This window comes from Cryptomeria japonica, chromosome 3, assembly GCF_030272615.1.
Source record: "Cryptomeria japonica chromosome 3, Sugi_1.0, whole genome shotgun sequence".
NCBI lineage: Eukaryota > Viridiplantae > Streptophyta > Pinopsida > Cupressales > Cupressaceae > Cryptomeria > Cryptomeria japonica.
In genome coordinates, this window is record NC_081407.1 from 99,826,791 (window position 1) to 99,845,343 (window position 18,553).

An 18,553-nucleotide genomic window follows, 5' to 3' on the forward strand; every position below is an offset into this window, starting at 1 on the left:
TGGTATGCTGATATTACCAATTATTTAGCTGCTAATAAAATGCCAATTCATTTCTCTCCTAAAGAAAGAAGATTGTTAGTTGAGAAAAACTTTAACTTCTCATGGATTGCTGATTGTTTATTTTATATTGGACCTAACCAAGTCATGAGAAGATGTGTTAGAAAGGATAAACATATGATATCCTTCATGCATGCCATGATGAGCCATGTGGAGGACATTTTGTTTCTAAAAGAACAACACTTAAAATACTGGGCAAAAAATATTATTGGCCCACATTATATAAGGATGCAACACAATACACCAGGAAATGTGGTAGATGCTAGCGCATGGGTAGGCCTACTAGATATGATGAAATATCATTATATCCACATATATTAGTGGCACCATTTGATAAATGGAGATTAGATTTTGTGGGACCAATTGATCCTCCTTCCAATGGAAAATCTTATATTCTGGTATGTACTGATTATGTCACCAAATGGGTGGAAGCATGAGCTATGACATATGCAAGAGATAATAAAGTTGTTGAATTTATCTATGAAGAAATATTTACCAGGTATGGAGTTCCAAGAGAGATTGTTTCAGACCAAGGACCACAGTTTACTTCCACATTGATTGCAGCATTGGTTAATGAATGCAATATCAGGCACAAAAAGTCTACCCCATACCATCCACAAGTAAATGGTCAAGTAGAAGTCACAAATAGGGATCTAGAAGCCATTCTTACTAAAATAGTAGTTGTTCATAAAAAAGATTGGTCTCAAAGACTTCCTGAATCCATTTGGGCATACAGAACAACAAGGAAAACACCAATTGGTTTTACACTTTTTAAAATGGTGTATGGAAAAACAACAATGATGCCTATTGAGTTTGAGCACAAAACTCTAAGAACAACTCTACAATGGAATATGACACTTTCTGAAGCACAAAGAGACCGCATTCACAAATTAAATGTTTTGGATGAGTGGAGAAAGATGGTTGTCCAATAAACAGAACTTATTCAAAATCAAAGAGCTAAGTGGCATGATAAGTACATAAAGGAGAAGAAATTTCAAGCAGGTGACTAGGCATTGCTATATGATTCTAGATATAAGGATACTATGGGAAAATTGTAGACAAAATGGTTAGGCCCATATGAGATAGAAGAAGTTTTCAAAAAAGGAGCAATTCGCTTGACCACTATTCATCCAGTCTAATTCAAGCTTTTAGTAAATGGTCATCGACTACGCCTATATCATAAGCCTGCAACCAAAGAACAGTTCGCTTGACCACTATTCATCGAGTCCGATTCAAGCTTTTAGTAAATGGTCATTGACTACGCATATATCATAAGCCTGCAACCAAAGAACAGTTCCTGCAACAATTCACCAATCAAGATCAAATATCGGTTCCTGCAGTAACTGGTGAAGTTCCTGCAAAAAATGGAGAAGTTCCTTCAACAACCGAAGAAGTTCCTATAGCAACTGAAGGAAACATTAAGGGCGCGGTTCCCGCAGGGAACATTCCTAACACTCAATAAATTCTTCAAGCATCATTTCATAAAGCTATTTACATGTCTTATGAAAATATTATTCTCCATTAATAATTTTTCCATCCACATCATCCCATTTCATTTCTTTGTCTATCATTTCATTCACGTCACATCATTTCATTTCACCCTTCTTTTTAGCTAATCGTTTCATGCAACATTTATTGGCACGATTGGAGGTATGTACATAGATTATTTTTTATTAATTATGCTTTTATTATTTTACTATGATTATTTCCTACTTCAAATCTGTGTACACTTCCCTCTGTCCTTTCCGCATGTGTGGACACGTGTTATAATAAGTCGGGGGGGTGTTTTATGGTCCTATTTCCAAGTTAAATAATTATTTGTCCTTGTTAGTAACTTGATTTGATTTGCCTACCATCATTATTTTTAATGAGATATTCTTTGGTACGAGTGAGAAATGCATTCTGCCGCTGAAACTAGAAGTAAGTAAGGAATTTTCAAGCAAATATTTTCAGTTCTACAGATTACTTCAGGCCCTCATTCTCTGTTGTGGAAATTATTTTGTGAGCTGAAATAGTCATGGGTGGAGATCCTATCCACCATGAACCTGTAATCCATGACACGTTGTTGTAGGATGTCCTATGTGAACGTATGCATGGGTGGATTGATTATTTTCTAAAAATAATGAATTTCAATGAGGAAATTGCTTTTGAGTTCATGCATACATTCAATGAAGGAGAAGCCTATGTCAAAGGATTGAGAGTTATTGCTATAGAACAACAAATAGCTGAAGTTACTGGGTTGTTGCAGGAAGGAGAGTTGTTTCCTGAATCTAAGGATGCAAGAAACACCGGAGTAGAATTTACAGACCCCGCAGATGGACCTCTGACTGTGGACAAACAAGGAACCAGATGGGTATTTCTTCCAGCAGAATGGCCCCAGGTGGCATTAGATATAATAAAATACATTACCAGCGATGGAAGGTATTCAAATTTACATTCGGTCCATTTCAAATTGCTTAGTCATTTATGGTATGGCCGAAGGGTAAATGTTCCAAAATTTTTATACCACCTTATTTCCATAAGTGCCAAAGAGACATGAAAGGGTGGAAATTGTTCTGTCAGTCATCATGATTTGATAAAACTGTTAGTAGAAACATCAAAATAAGAACATGGGAGTCAAACAGAGGTTAAATTCCAGGAAGAACATGGCGCTGACAGACTTTCAAGTCTGGCATATGTGGTAGAACAATTTGAAGAACCTGTTGAAGAACTTCCACGCCCTAAGGTAACAACTAATAGACCTCCATCATCTCTCACTAGTTTGTCTATTGAATTAAAATTTTATAGGCAGTGGGAGATAGAGAGGGCTAAGTTACATGGAATTATTGATAAGCAACAAACATAAATTGAAAAGAGGAATAATCAGATTGTAGAATTGGAAGCTAAAGTTGACACAATTACCAGTATGGTCCCTGAATTAATACAATGTAGGGCTCCCCCAAGGGTTTATGTTTTGCATCTAAAAGAGTGGTATTTAAGTTTTCAAGCTAAACCACATTATTAGAGACCTTAGTCCTTCTTTAGACACCCCAAAAGAATTTTATAATGCTTATCAGACCTCTCCAGTAGCTGTTAAAAATTTATTGTGTGAATTCTATTTGCATAACTATGTTGTGACTTCTGATAATGAGTGGAATCCCTTGTTATACATTGGTGACATCCACATAAAAGCATTAATGTCATGGGTGAAAAATGAAATTAGCATGGAGACTCAGGCCAAAGCATATAGAATATGGAATTTGATTGTCCATTGCCACTCAGGGCTGAAGCCAAGGACCCACAACTTCTTTATTATGATTGGCAGAAATTATTAGCAAGGCCCGACGTAAGGAGCCAAGTGTTACCAATGAGGGAGGAAATATTCTAGGCATATGGACACTTGATTGAAAATGAAAGTGCAATTGCAATTGACTATCTGATTCAACATTGGAATAATCTTCCATAGGACTTAAAACAGGGTGAACCTCATTCACTGCCGAATTTTCATGCAGCTATATAGAGAGCCCCTAAATACATCCATTTGGGTAGGATGAAAATCAATGACTGGCTACCCTTGATCTTCCAACCCCCTATCCTTATGTGGCCATTGATGGGATGCAGGGTTACAGACAAACCCTATGAGGCAACCACAGAAGAGGCCAGATGTGCCAACCTAGAAAATATGAAGAGATTTTATTGGAATTTGGCTACAGGAGGGACATGATAGGGAACTATTGGTGACTTGCGAATTAGTGCCCAAATTAGAAACTTTCCTCTTGTTGGAGGATCAACATGATACTAAGTTGGGGGGCATGATGAGATGAGATATAAGCTCCTTTTATTCCTAGAACTCATAAGTTTTTGTCATGTTTTAATTTGTATAATGGGATGGTAATGATGTATTAAAGTTTGACTATATGCATTTTAGATGTTAACTGAACTCATTAAATCATGTTTCTTCTTTGCCAATTATTCCTGTAGCCATGTGATTTGTTCATGTTACCATACAGATTGTCATAGGCGATATCATATGTGAAATGAATAAGTGTTATGATTAATTAAAATATATATGTATATGCTTGTATGTTCTCTCTTTTCAATTGCAGGAATAAATGAGATGTTGCGGTGAAGGTTGTCCTGCCAAGTCGAGAAGGCAGTTTGAGATATTCAAGGGGTGACTAAAAGTTCAAATCAACGAAGAGTATAATGGTTGTGAGGAATGACAAAAGAGTAGCAGGGCGCGCAAGACTCATTTAAGTCTGACTTTAGTGAACATCAATCTTGTAATACCGCCACACTATATTCTTGGCTATGGTTTGGTGTAGATCCACGTTTTTAGTGGCTTAACTCCGATTGTTCTCCTTCATGAATGTTATTTGCCTCTTCTCATCGGTGTGATCTTAATTGTAGGAAGTTGTTGTAATTTTATTTTAAATAACTATCTTTGCCTCTTCTCTGAGGTTAGAAAGAAAGAGAGGGACAAAGAGTAGAAGATTTAGAAATAAAGTTGTAGAGTGTTTTAGTCTTCTTTCATTCTAAATGATGTATTGACTTTTGAAAAACAATGAATAAAGTTATGTTATTCTGAGCAATTAGAGTTATTTTGAAAGCCTGGATACACTCATCCAAGGGGGCCCACTTGGTGAGTGTTACTGTGCCTTTTTTAAATTTAGTTTTCTTTTTCTGCTGCAGTAGACGTCCTGGCATTGACTGTTCCTACAACCACTGGAAACAGATCCATTGATTATTCTTGCAGCCAAAGCAAACAAAGTAATTCCTATTTGATAGCTTTGGGCTTGGTTAACATTTCTTTAAGTGAGTTTTATGTTAATGCAGAGTTTTCTTGTAGCCATTCAGTTGTTTAAATTCTTGCTTGCTTATCCCAAATAGATTTTAGTTGCTGCAGTAATGCAGGATAGCTATCGCAGGAACTTAGTGCATATATAATGCAGACCCATTTCAAGTAATACGTCCCTAGGTTGACAATCAAATGAATTTCAATTATGGAGATGGTAACTTCACAGAGTGAATGTCCAAACTTCGGGTTGAGACTTTAACTATAGTTATTATTCCTATCGGTGGAGCAAACACCTACATTGATGCAGATTGGGCTGTTGATGTTGATGATCAGAAGAGTACTACCTGTTATCACTGATTAAAATGGGCTTTTCTTTTCCCATGATTGGCTATGGTTTGTTGAAATTTTGAGTAGGGCGCATTTTCAAATGCTTCAGCTCTATTTTAGGCCTTAAGGGTTTAGGGGTTTTTGATTTTAGATCCTCTAATGTTTCTTTAAAACCCTCTGGTTTCTATTCTTTCGTTACTTTATTCACTTAAGTAATGGGTCATGGGATCGTAGGAAGTGTCCTCCCTTGTCGTTTGCCTAGGTGGTCATGTTAATTAATCACAAAAATTTATGTGTTATGTGTATTCCCCCTAAAGTTGTCGGGCCCAATAACTAGTGCGCATCTCGCGGATGAATCTACGACTTTCGCTATTTCGCTAGGCGAAGTTGCGCGTAGTTTAAAACCAGCGAAGTTGCGAAAATGACATGGCATGCCACCTAGGCGGTCTAGCTCGTTGATGAGAGCAAGTAAAATGGCGGCATGCGGCATAAGTCACAACAGTTAGTAGGTCAGGATTAAAGGCTAAAAGGCGGGCCCCAGAGGTGAGTCGGGTCGCAAGTTAGCAGATGACCTGGCGAATACAGCTGTCAAGAATTTATTGGAGCCCAGTGCTTTCTCTCGGCATATGAAAAAGCGACGAGTCAGCTCCAAAGGTGACTAGATGCCAGTGAATCAGAGGGCCCACTCCTCCCGAAGCCTATTCAGATGGTTAAATGCCGATCAATTAAAAAATGATCTGACAGCCCGCGCTATTTCGCAAGGGTAAGATGCTCGTGCTTTATACCCTGCGAAATAGCGAAAGTGAACGAGAACCGTCCATGTGTCGTGATAGATGGTCATGTCAGCTCTAAAGATGACTGGACGCCAGGTGTTCAAAGTGAGTCAGAGGGCCCACCCTTCTCGAAGCCTATTCAGATGGTTAAATGCCGATCAATCAAGAAATGATCTGACGACCCATGCTATTTCGCAAGGGTAAGATGCTCGTGCTTTATAACCTGCGAAATAGCGAAAGTGAACGAGAACCATCCATGTGTCATGATGGATGGAAACGTGTCCGATGACATGTGGTCTTAGAAGAAAGTTGTGGGCCTGCCAAGGTGGAACCGATGGTATAAGAGAAAGACACGTGGCCAGCATTAAGTCAAATGCGAAAGAAATTTCAAGGCCAATGGTTGAGCGCCACATGGTAACACATAGCCAATAGAGAAGCGAGACCCAGCGCGGAGCCAAAGCTGTTAGTTAGTATAATGCTCGATCAAGTTTCTTTTGATCGGACAGTCGGCACTATTTCGCAGGACCAAGCTGCCCGATAGTTATGCTTCGCGAAGTTGCGAAAGAGCAAAATGAAAGACTTGCAGGAACATTGTGACCCGTTGGAGCGAAAAATACGAATTCTCCTATGAATTCAATTTTGAAGGGACGACCGAAGCATGCGGAATCAATGTTGTAGTTAAGACCCTGAGTACAATATTTGATTTCCCATCAACCGGGTGAAGATATCTTTTAAAGAATTTTGCAGAGGAGTGGATGCAGAGCTATCTTCTTCAAGTACAGAGCAAGTCAGTTCAGTTGCAGAGCAAATTCCTCCAAGTTAAGAACAGGTTTTCTCGTACTCCTGTGTAGCAATTCCTATGTGGTGTGTTTCAGATAAGATATTGATTCATCACAGAAGTGTCTAGGAGTGGTATTCATTTCTTACATTTTTTAAATGGCTCCTAAAAGAGAATTTTCTGGCAAAGTCAATTATTCAGAAAGGAGTGTCTGTGATGATTTTCTTGAACAGTTGATGTTGTCAACTAATCAGGCATCGAAGGCAAAAGAATTAGTGCCTAGAGATCCCCGTTTAAAGATAGGAGAAGGACTGTATGACAAGGGTAACTGGTTGAGAGACCCACAGGTTGGATTTGGAATGAGAAATTCTCCAGCCCCACAAAACAGTATTTGGGAATTAGATGTTGGGAAATTGGTAGTCCCAGGGGTATTTATGGACATAGAATTGTTGACCCAAATTGCGCTCTACTATGATCCAGTCACAAGAAGCATTCGGGATATAAATGGAAAAACCCTTATTGAGATTAATGCTGAAGAATTCAGGAATGCTTTTGGGCTTAATGAGTTTACCAATTTTCTAGAACCCATAAATTTCAAATCATTAGCTCAAATTTATAGTGCACAGAGGAGTCATCTCAGGAACGGGCCTCTCAAGGAGTTTTTTGTGAAGATAGGTGGGTTGAAAGTTGTAGGACCCAACACACAAGAGCCCTTTTCATTGAGTATGTTCACCCTGAGGGCTAAAGGAATGTATTGGGCACTTTGCCAAGTTTTGGGAGAAGATGCTGAAGCAAATATGCCAAATCACTACCTGTTAATGATTGCTCAGATTTTGAATCCTTCTCTTGCAATTAAATTTGATTATGCTTCTTTCATTGCTGATGCTATCCATGGAGGGTTAACAGGAATAAAGAATGGAAAGGTGGATAGGCCTTTCGGATGGTACTCACTCCTGATGCATCTATTTCTTTTCAAAGGTGGTGATTACTTTGCCAGTGGACTGGACCTTGTCAAGGAGAAAGAAGGAGAAAAAATGTTGGTACAATTATGGAGTACTGTGTTGTCATGGGATAGAGAGGATGCCAATTTCTTGAAGTTTGACAATTACTTTGCATCCAAGATCAGGACTCTCCTCTGCTCGGAGAACCCAAGAATCCCCAAGGTTCTTCTGGAATTCATAAGACCAAAAGAATTCGCAGAGAACATAAAAATTGTTCACAATTGGGGTGACATTTATTTGTATCCAGTCTCAATAGTTTTCAGAGTGTTTGGTCTTAGAGGCACCCCATTCTTGTTACCTTACCAGGTCCCTCTCAAAGTGGGAATTGCAGAGATCTTTAGACAAATTGGTGGTGTACAAGAGGCGGAGTTGATAGGCAGGGGTAAAGGGACTATTTTCCCTGCAGCTACCATAGCCTACCAATTTGTAATAACAAAGGGAGGTTGGAATTGCTTTGAGGATTTTCTCAAGCCTTCTCATTTGTCCACTGCAATGTCCAGGTGTGCTGATCCAGAAGACTTCTTCAACGACATGTTTAGAAAAAAGGTAGCATGCAGAGGTAGGCCCCATCAATTTCAGTTTCCTGAAGACCTCATCAGAAATGAGTTTGATCTAGATGAGTAGGAGCTAAGGAAAGAGAAATGGGTGGCTTATAAGAAAGCCTTGGATTTTGTGCATCAGTTTGATGCCAGCTATGACCCATTGTCTAGCTTTTTCCCTCTGGAGGAGAAAATAAAGTTTTTAATTGTTTGCTTTGAAGATGTGATGCAGACCCTGAAGGAGAAGAGGGAAGCTATAATCAAAAGCAACCCTGAAAAGGCAAGAATGATCCTAAGTAAGTCAGCTTCCAGCAAAGAAATCCCTCTTGGTGATTATACACTGCACAAGAAATACAGTTATAGTGTGTTGATGCCTATGACAGGGGAGCCCTCTACCTCTAAAGGAAAGAGGAAGATACAAGATGTCATTGACATCCAAGAGAGCCCAAAGAAGCAAAGGGTAGGGAAAGAAGTACAATCAGATACACCTTTGTATTCCCCATCCCAATCCCCTATCCATATAGGAGATGAGCAAGCAGCAGCTGAGCAACTCCTACAGTTAGGTAGTCTAGGGGAAATTGCCTACACTTATGATGAAGTGGAAGAAGGAATGCCAAAAGAACCCCTTGCTGCTGAAATGGATATTACCACCACTGAACTCAAAGGCCAGGAGTGGGATCCTGAGATAAAGCAGGCAAGTAATGCCTTCTTGGCTGACAATAATTTTGTCACATCAGAAGCATTTATGTAGTTTATATGGAAACAGAACGTAGATAAATATAATGCTAGATGTGAAAAGAGAAAGGCTGAGCAGCCTAATAAAGATCCAACCCTGGTAGAAGAGGAAATAAAGCAAGAGATGATGGAAGAGTTCAAAACCATCACCCCTGAGCAAGGGAGAGATATGGTGGCACAAGTTGGAGTGCTTATTTTACCCGAGTGGAATATAGCAGACGCCCTAGTACTAGACACAATGAGGAAAGAGACCAAACCTATGGAGGGAATTACTTTCAGTAAGGATAATGCTACACTCGTCATGTGGTCTCTTAAGAGAAATGAGAGTAAGAAGAGCAAAGATACCCCAGGGTCAAGTTACCTTGGTGGGATGGTGGTGAAAAGAGTGCAGAATACAGGGGTAGTGGAAGCTGCTAGCACTGTGTTAGAGACTGCAAAATTTAGTGTTGCAGTAGTAGAAAAGGAAGCCAAAGAGAATGAGACCCTCCAAGTCAAGTTGGAAACAGTTTTGAAGGCCTATAACAGTGCTAAGGAGGAGGTAAGAGGTAAGGATAGCATCATTGCTAAGTTGCAGAGCCAGTTGACTGAACAATACCATCAAGGTGAGTCTTCAACACTGATGATCTCCTCTTCTCCTGCAAGAACTCCACCTAATAGCCCTATCATTGAGTTTCCACCATCTCTAGCACCCTCCAGCTCTCAAATGGTTGAAATTACTCCTCAAGAATTAGAGAATTTAAAACAGGCTCAGGCCTTATATGCAAAGAAGTATGAGGAGAGAGTAAGGGCTACAATTTCCAGTTTTGCAAATACAATGAATGCCTCATTGCTCTACAACAATGTAGGTAAAATTGTGGATATATGGAATGAGCTCAAGGGAGACAAGGCCATTTTGACACCTATTTTTGACAAATGGAGGCCCAGGGAGCAAGATTTAGAGTTTATGTGTGTATCCTGCAATGAAGCAAGGGCCAATCCTATCATTAGATCCACTTCTGACATCACTAAAGTTTTAGTACAATTAGCAGCAGAGGTGGATAATGTTAATAGGAAGGTTAGTTTGTGCAAAAAGGAGTATACTGATCAAGTTTTTGAGTTGCTTCCAGGAGTTTTTGCTAGCCCGGATCAATTAAAGGACAAACAAACGTGGCTTAAGGAGATAGGAGCTAAATTGTCAGCAAGAATTAAAGGAATTTTTTATCTAGATGATCCCTATTTCTTTGTTTTGACAATACAAGAGATAGAGAAAATTAAGTCACATTATGGTTTTCTCAATTCAGAAGTCAACAAAATGAGAAATTCTTGGAAAAGGTTGACCAAGACTAAGGATAAAGTGATTAATTTCTCATGGCCGACAGAAGAGGTGTATGATGAGTGGACAACCAAATATGCCACCCATGATTCAGAATAGTTGGAGAGTGCCCCTGAAAAGGTAGAAGAGGTTGCAACCGAACAGCCTGTTGAAGAAACTGCAGAGACCGAAAAGAGCTTGTAACTGTTTTTGTGAAAAGCTTGTAACCTCTTTATTTTGAAAGAAATGATTGTAACAAACTCTCCTTGAGAAGTCTGAATCTTTGTGCATCCATGTTGTTATAAATGGATACCAGGACTAGAGGAAGAGGGATCGCAAAAGAATTGTAAGAAAATGCTGCAGAAATTTATCTGAGCTTTTCTAAGTCTAATGGAGAATATTCAAAAACTTCTTGTAATATTTCTTGAGCTTAATATCAATATACAAACCATCGGTTTTGAGTGAAGCTTTGTGTCGTCTTCAAGTGTGTTTACAATTTGTTTACTATTTTCATTCTGAATAATCTAGGGTTATTTTGTTTGAATGGGATTGCAAAGCAATTTTCAGTAGAAGTGTTCGCTAGCTTTTCTCTTTAGGAGGGAAATTAAAGATGCGGGGATCACTCATACCAGTAAACTCTTTGGAAGAGACTTTGAATTTTGATGATCATAGCTTAATTTGGAATTCATAAATTCTTATAGGTGTCAGGCATATACAAGGATTAATAGAAACCAAGCCAACGAGATGCGTAAAGATATTTTGTTTGAGGAGTATTATCTGAGTTTAGATGACTCCGTGACCTTGGATAAGGCACTGGTATTGATTGAAGTTGTTTATTGCATGTTTTGTTGATCGAAATGCTGAATTTAAGTATAATTTCCATTCTTTTGTTTTCAGTTAATTTCAAGGTGAATAGATCCACTGGTTCGTTGTGGGTTTATGTTTGAAAGTGTGAATTCAATTCACAAAGGTATACCCACCTGGGCTCTGAGTAAGTCCGAAGTGTAGAAGGTTCAATCAAACCTTGTCATATGTTGTCTTGAGAATTTCCTTATCTTTGATGTCTCTTCTGCACCGAGTCCAAGCATATTATTTTAAGGATGTTAAAGAGAATCAGATTTTGAAGACAACACTACCGATGGAGCATTATTTTTGGGAAAGAAGTTTGTTTTATGGGCTAGCAAGAAACACGATTCAATATCTTTATCTACTACTGAAGTTGAGTACATTGATGCTACTAGTAATTGCACTCAGATAGTTTGGATGAAGCAAATGCTGAAAGATATCAGAGTTATTCATGATGAGCCTACTATTATATACTGTAGTCACATAAATCTGTCCATTTTAATTAAATGAATATTTACTATTTATTTGATTAATAAATCCACTAGCCAACAGTTAATTAAATTAACATTTAATCATTCTCCTATTAATTAAACAAATTAATCAATTTATTTCAATTAATTCATTAAACTAAATTCATAATCAATTAAGAGAAAATTTAGTTTTATTTAATTTAAATCCCCTTTCCTCTTTTACATAAATAATTAAAACATTTATTTAAATCATTAAGCTCCCCCGCACTTGCATTCTCCTACAAATGCAATTTGCAACCACAAGTTGAAATAAATTAATTTTATTTTAATTTAAATCTTATTTTCCCTCACCCACCAAATCCACTTGCAATCCTAAATCCCCTTCTAGACCCTTATAACCACTTTCTAATCATTCCTAATTAGCCTAATCCATCTCCTAATTATTGTCACATTCCTAAGCAACTTGGAGTCACTTCTCAAAGACTCCAAAGTCTTTGAAAAACATTTAATGATTTATGTGTTCAACAAGCTAACCCCTAAAGTCTTCCAAACCACTAATGGCTCTTACATGACCATTAATGGCTCTTACATAACCATTTATGGTTAAATCCACTTGCCTCCATGGTTAGAGACTTTCCCTCTAACTCAACCCTCATTTAACCCATGGGTCTCTTCAAGCATTTATTGCTTTGACCATGGTTATCCTCACTAACTCTTGCACAAGAGTTTATCCATTGGATAAAGACATTATTTATTGGATAATGGCTTTATTCTTTCAAACCCAACATTAACCTTACCTCCCAAGTTAACCCTCTAGTCATGTCAAGCATTTAATGCTTATTCCCTCTCCTCTCAACCCATCTCTTGTTGACATTTGTCATCCTGGGATTGGATTGAAAGTCCTCACATGGATCTTAAGCCCTTCAATCCCAACCCTTGTTGAGATTTCTCAATCTCAACCCTCCATTGCTCCATTTTACCTATAAATAGAGCTCACATTCCTCATTTTCAAATCCTCAAGCATTCTCAAGCACATCTATAATCTTGAAAACTTGTATGCATCTAACTTATAGTGAATTTTAGAGAGCATTTAGAACAATCATCTCACATTGTTATTTTCAATCAATATGACTGATTTATTCATGATACAATTGGCTCTGATTTCTTTAGTCGGACTGAGACTGTGACTGTATTTCTGATATCTTTCATATAGGGCTAAAATCCTCTTAGATGGATTGTCCAATATCTCGTAGGCTCCTTGGTTGTATTATCCATTATACTCACTGTTGGTGTTGAGATTTGATGCCATGTCTTTTGCATGAAGGTCTGTTCATGATATTTGAGTACAATCTTTATATTACCTTTTCTTTTTAATGTACTTTTACAACCCTATGACTGTAGCTAACTGCAACAATATCCTAGAGACGTGACTACCCCTATTGACCTTAGTTTGGATGTCCTTCATCTCTTGACTGTGTTTACACCTTCATTCATATCATTAGCTCATTGTCTTTGATGGTTTAATTACTGACTTACTGTCAGTGAATGGTGCACTAAAGCATATTAAACTATCATAGCTGTCACACAAACCTTTTTTTTCTGTTCTACAATATACTCATATCTTTGTTCAACATTTGTGGACTACATTGAAGGTTCTAGAGAGTAATCTGAAGAACTCACTAATCAATGTGTTCCTCCATGGGTGGGAAATGATGTTTTCAATTGGATGGGTCTCCATACCCTGTTGGGACTCTTTTTTAAGCTGTAAACTTTGTTTCAAACCCTACATGGCTGATCTTTGTAGATAATAATCCTTGAACCATGATAGAGATAATTGCCCTATATCTTTGTGTCCTATCATTATAATTGTTGTGGACAATGATCCTATAGATCTTTGAAGTAACCTATAATGCCTTAGCATCATATCTACCCATCATGATAAAAAATTGTTTCTCATGCTCTTTCATATGTATTTGGTCTGATATTTTCTTACCATCATCATAAAGGATATGAAAATGACCTATGATAGCGATGAAGGCCTCTGTGTATTGGTTTTGGACAGTGTATGAAAAACTTGTTCATAGGGTCTTGAAGATTTCCATTGTAAGGATTGCCTTTTATATAAGCATACTCTTATTAACCTTGGGATCATTTTCCACTTGCTTCACCTTTGATATCATAAACACAAATTAATGATTGGGACCATCTTTCTACCTTGTATACTTTTGCCTTGTTATATAAATACACGTTTACTGTTTCATGCGACTGTGTCCATGTTGATCACTATTCTCATAGGCTTATGACTTTTTTTTGTTCTTGTCATAAACTTACTATTCTTTTATCTTTTGAGGCTTTGTGATTTCTCCAAGACTATGATTGCATCTCTATTCACTGCAAATTATCTATGTTTGATGTTGATTAACCCTTTCTTGTATCTTGACTTCTTTTATTGGGTTGTCTTTCTTCACCATTTCAATGACCGGTGATTGAAATTTTGAGATGTTGATCAACCATACAAATGTTGCAATCTCATTGCTTCCCCACCATACTTAGACTTCTCCTTGAAAGAGTATTGATTATATATGATTATCTTTGACAAATCCTCGTTGAAGTATTCTTCCTTGATGGAGACTTTGAACCCATTATTTAGGTTCTTGGACTGCATCTCTTTTACCTTTATGACATTATATGACCTCAATAGGCTTTAGAACCAATTTGGGACTGTATTTATCTATCCTCCTTGGGGCTGCTAGGTTATATCTTTGTTTTCTTTATTTGTTGTACTCAGTCACTATTCTTTGCTGATCCATTCTCTATTACAAGGTCTGATTATCATATCTTGCTTGAGGCATAAGAGACAGTGCTTAAAGACAATATGATATACTTAACATTATAAAAATCAATGACTAAATATATGTCAAGAAGCTTTGTTCCTAAGATTGATGTTTGTCACTGTTGTGAAGCTTTTATGGCTATCTTGGATTCCCTTTCAGACTGGTGAAAAAATATCGAAATCCATGATCTGGGGTTCTATGATTTTTTTTTGGTTTTTTTGCCCTCTTGTTTTCTAACTTCTATGAAAAAATCATAGAAACCTAGATCACAGATTTTGAGATATAATTGAATCATTATGACTGTATTTTCTATTATTCAAACTTCAAACAAGTCTCGATCACTGCAAATTCAGTCTTCCTTTATTATGAGAAACCCTCCTTCCCACTGTATATTGTCTGGGAAAGAGTTTGACTCTTTGGTATCTATGTCACCGTCTTGTGATTTTTGTCCATGGCTCTGAGACTACCTTATTGATCTTATTTAAGTCTATTCCTCTTGAAGTATTGTCATAGTGCATTTGAATGGTCCATTAATGTAGACTTCTCTAAGGACTATGCTTTGTGAATTCATTGATGTTACAACAACATGACAAGAACCTAGAAGAAGACAAAGAAAACTTTCATGCAATGTTCTCTGAGTTGATATTCTTTCAATCATTGAAGCTCTGCTCTTATGATTGTCATACTATCATTATAAAATATGACATAGTAATGAAGAAAACCCAATACTTGAATACCAAATTCTTCTGGAAATAAATGGTGATATAAACAGTTGTTCTTTTACATAAAAGGGCACGATCAAATCTAGAATCCTACCTTATACCGTAGGTTCTTACTCTCATTGTAACTATTGTTTCCTTTATGAACATTGTTGCTCTCTCAATTAGATATCCCGTTGTCCTCTCCATGAAATCTGTCGTTACCATTATGAACACTGCTGCTCTTTCAATTACTCATTGCTTTTGTGTGGCCACAAAAAGATGGAAGTAGGGTTTTCTCAATGAAAACCCAAGTTCCTCTCCTTTGATCATGGGTTAGGGTAAAACTTAGCAGTTTTGAGCCAAAAATGAAAGTTTAAAATTCCCTCCTATGTTTGACCACATAATCTGCTCCATGATTTGGGCTTCTAAAAGACTATTGCAAGGACACACAAGATAATGAAAATAATTTTGATATTTTAAAACTAACAACCATGCCCCTTTGAAATCTTTACAACATGCTTATAAAAATGAAGTTTTTTTTACTAATGTTTGGCCTTCTTTCAACTTGACTCATAAAACATCCAGAATATGAGACCAAAATGAAGTATGAAATTATACATGCAAACTCTATATATGAAATATACATAAGAATATAAATCGGATAACAGGAGTATCCTTAACTCATGTTGAAAGGCTTTTTGAGAGCCCAAAAGCTGCTCTCTATTGCTTTATCTCATCTTGATATATGCATTAGACTGAGACCATATTTCATGGAGCTTGGCTTTATCACTGCTATTATCTTGAAGCTCCTACAAATGGACTTGTCATAGCTCTGTAATGAATAGTAAATCTTATAGGACATCCATGATCAGTTGTTCTAATTAAAATATCCTTTGATCGACTCTAAAAAAACAACTCTTGAAGAACATGGAATAATACTTCATAATAGCAAATATCCATATAAGACATTTAATACAATTCTTGGAACAATCTTGAAATCTTCCTTGGTCGTAGTACCACTAATAAGATGAATCTCATTGCTCTTCAAATGGCAAATCTACATGTCTCTACTATACCTGTAACATTGTTTCTATTGGCTATGATTTTTATTACATTTTTACTGTGTTTTCATGTTGATGATTGGTTGTAATAGAACAATGACTATTTGGGGTTGTAGCTTTGTGTTTGTGACTATGGCTTTTGTAATGAACTGCTATTGTGACTCACTTCTTTACTGTTTTTATGTTGACCTTGATATGATCATTGAGCTAGCTTATTGGGACTGCATATTTTCATCCTTGCAACCTTACTGGAATATAGCTTATATTCTTCTTTTATATGCTTTATTCAAATGCTTTTAAATATATTTCACTGTCAAATTAGAAATATGCTTAATAAGGGATCCCCTATGTTATAAGCTTACAATTTTCTTTTATATGTCTGCCACCAAACCCTTGGAAACTACTTGACTATCCTTTTGATGCTGAAGATGTTGCTTTGCTAATCTTTAAGCTTCCATTACTATCATTGAATAGTATTTTGACTGATAAAAGTCTGCTCTCAACATGCTTTCTTGGGACTGCACTATAGCTGAGATCTTGTGATTTTGGACATGTGTTGGTTGTCTTTCTGATTCTTGTGAATACCAAAGACCTTATGCCATGGATTACTTAGTTCTCTGTTTGGTCAATGGTGTTCATGGCTCTATTTGGGTCTGGTCCTTAATCTACATGGCTACAATGACTATCATCATAGTCCCTTTGTCTGTCTTCCTGCATTTAAAGGTTTAGGATTTTGCTTTGAAAGTCTTTGAAAGATTGTGATGATTGTGATTTTTTTAACATTAAATGTCACCTCATGATAGCTTAAAGCTCTTTTGTATGGACACTCTGGTCTTTCCATATGTTGCTCTTTTGTTGAACCTAAATAATCTTTTATTGTTCCAAAAGGACTAGGACTGCCTTGTGACAGTGAATAAGGCTCCTTGGACACTGTAACTTCTTGAGTATTGTTCCCTAAGGATTGCTAGGCTCATGAATAGGCTATGAATGTGGCAGTAAACCCGTGCTTTATGAATTGTGAAAGGCTTCTCCTTAAGCTCAATGTCATTTCATGACTTCAAAATAATGAAGAAAATATCATTTTTTCATTATTTATGATAGTCCCATTTTTTGATAAGGCCTGCTCTTTGTTGCTATCTTCTTCACTGTACCTTGGAGCTGTAAATGTCATTAATATTTTTACTCAATGTCTCCTTTTTATTCAATGACTACTCTAAAGATGTATTTCATTGTTCTTGAGAAAGGCTGGCATAATTATAAAGCTTGCATCTTTGTAAGTGCTGCTTCTTATCAGACTGGTGACTTTTGACCTTTTGATGGCTATACTACTGCACTGATTCTTTATCACTGGCCTAGGTCAAAATTCCTTTCCCATTTGAATTTTTGTAGCATAGGCATATGATATTTATTAGTTTCCTTTAATCAAGCTAAAGGATCCACAACTCCATTCTTCACAAAAATATTTACATTTGTAATAATCTATAAGAGAGAATCCTCTGTTGTTTATATGGCTTTGGTACCTGTGGTGTTTAGCATTGTTATTGCAAGCAACAATGAGTCACTTTTCCACCTTTTTAGCTTTCTAGTTTGTTTGGGACCAACTGATGCAAGAGAATTGAAATCATTTGTTTAAGGGATTTTGCTTACATTTGAGGTAGAGAAACTACACTCTATGAATTTGGTCATGTACATGGCTCCAATAGCTGCATTGTTGCTGCTTCCTATCACCCTCTTTGTGGAAGGTAATGTGGCAGCTATGACTATTGTGAAAGCAAGAGAAAATCCTTTCATCATATTCCTGCTTCAAGGAAACATGATGATGGCTTACCTTGTGAATCTAACAAACTTTTTAATCACAAAGCATAGCAGTCTTCTCACTTTACAAGTGTTGGGGAATGCCAAGGTAGCTGTTGTAGTAGTTATTTTAGTTCTTATCTTCAAGAACCCAGTCACTCTCATGGGGATGATAGATTTTGTAATCACAATAATGGGGTTGATTTTGTACAATGAAGTGAAGAAGAGATTCAAGGCACCACATTAATGCTTGTGACCATTTAATTCTTCCATGACTTTTTCCTTATTCTCTCTCTCTATATGAGTTCTTATATTGAGTTGTTAAATAATAGCTCTGATGAATCTTGTGCACTCCAAACACTCTCTCAATATGAGAAGGTCCAATCCCTTATGTCTGATGCAAGCCTACCTTGAACTCTACATGTTGCACATCTAAATAGTTTTGGTGAGGTTTCAGAATAGAGAATTATAAACCAAATGTTAAAAGGCTGGTTAAATCAAAGTTCAAATCAATTCAGGTGCCAAGCTACTTTAATCTCTTCTTGCAATGTGCTTGCATACTCTTTTAT

The 18,553-nt window shown here is 37.0% G+C and overlaps 1 pseudogene; it reads left to right on the forward strand.

Annotated features, from left to right (window-relative positions):
• Window positions 1-2,179: 2,179 nt before the first annotated feature.
• On the forward strand, window positions 2,180-18,231 carry LOC131046003 (probable sugar phosphate/phosphate translocator At1g12500; annotated as a pseudogene).
• Window positions 18,232-18,553: the final 322 nt, after the last annotated feature.